The sequence below is a fragment of the Fragaria vesca genome, linkage group LG1 (assembly GCF_000184155.1).
Source record: "Fragaria vesca subsp. vesca linkage group LG1, FraVesHawaii_1.0, whole genome shotgun sequence".
Taxonomy (NCBI): Eukaryota; Viridiplantae; Streptophyta; class Magnoliopsida; order Rosales; family Rosaceae; genus Fragaria; species Fragaria vesca.
This window is the reverse complement of record NC_020491.1, coordinates 4,520,629-4,522,330: the sequence shown is the minus strand read 5'-3', so window position 1 is coordinate 4,522,330 and position 1,702 is coordinate 4,520,629.

Sequence of the window (1,702 nt, the reverse complement as noted above, 5' to 3'; positions counted from 1 at the left end):
TTGAAATAGCAAGTGACGCTGCTAAGCGGGAAAACTCGTCAACCATTGTTGTTGCCGGAAGAGAGAATTCATTACCAAAAGTTTGAGAAACCATAGAGAGAAACCCTAGGGAGAGCGAGATAGCTTTTTCCTTTTTTAATTACTTTCCATGTTACTATACTTAACGTATAACGTATGAAGAGAGAGTTGATAACGAAAAATACAACATATCTATGTGGGAAAAAAATGCAAGCAATATCTTACATTTCACCCATTAATAACTTTAGTATCACATGTTTCAGAAATATCAGATTGGTATCTCACCTACAAGGTCTTATTTCACATTGGTATCTGAAACCTGTTTTGACATCACGGCGCTAGATAACTAAAAAAAAATTTGTTGTCTTCTTCTCTAAATTTGTTGTCTTCTTTGTTGTCTTATTCTTTAAATTTTTTCTTATCCTAAATTTCATGCCTTTGTGGGTGGAGACCTGAAATACTTAATTACACTGTGGAGATGAAAAGGGGCTCAGCCGCGGTGGCCTAGTCATGGGTTTTCAAGAGAAGAACCATAATTGGATTGATATAAGTAATTGGAGATATGAGGGCGAGGACCCTCATTATAGTTTCTACTATCCACTGTTTAATCAAGGATTTGTTTTGCCATCCTCTAGGTTTAGTGAGAGCTATAGTTACAATATCTCAATCTCTACTCAGCTTTACAAAGCCAAAGCCGTCGGCTCTTCTTCATTATATCATCTACACTCCATCGTTGATAGAGTCTGTTATCCTCAACTTCAGTCCCTCATCGTCTCCTACCCTCCCTCCTCCATCAAATGTCCAAAACCTCAATCGTCGTCCCTTCCTCCACCCCTAGCCCTTATTTGAGCTACACTTCCCTCCCCATTGCCACATACATCAGCACCTCCTGACGTGTCGCGTAACCAGGGTCAAACAATTTCAATTTAATTACCCTGCAATCGTAGTACTATGGACAAGTAGGAATCGTTCTAGTCGGGGAAACCAAAGGGCGATCGAAAGAAGAGAAACCGAACAACTTATAAACAAGCACTACCAGGACAAGCACTTTAGCCGACGAAAAACCGTACAACTTATAAACAAGCACTACCAGGACAAGTACTTTAGCTGACGAAAAGTTTCGTCGACTTGTTAGCTTAATTCGTCGGCTAAGATCTTAGCCGACGATGGATCGTCTGCTAAGATTTCGTCGGGAAAAGGTCGTCGGCGATCACTTTAGCCGACGAAAAAAGAAGACGTCATCGGCTATAGTCCCACAATTTAGCCGACGAAAAACATGTCGTCGGTTTTTTTCCCAGACTTTAGCCGACGAAACAATTAAGATATTCGTCGGCTAAACCTTATAAAAAAAATTAAAAAATAACTATAGCCGACGAAATATAGTCTATTTCGTCGGCTAAACCTTATAAAAAAATTAAAAAATAACTATAGCCGACAAAATATAGTCTGTTTCGTCGGCTAAACCTTATAAAAAAATTAAAAATACTATAGCAGACGAATATAATATTTAAATATTGTCGGCTAAAGTTGCTGGTTTTCGAAAAAAAAAAACTGCAGAAACTTTCGGCCACCTTCAATCACCACCAAAATTTGACAGAATCTTCCTCTCAACATTTCGAACAACTTTCTAGAAGAAGTCGAAGCCCAATTCTAAGCCTAAACGAGGTCAATTGAATCAAAATAT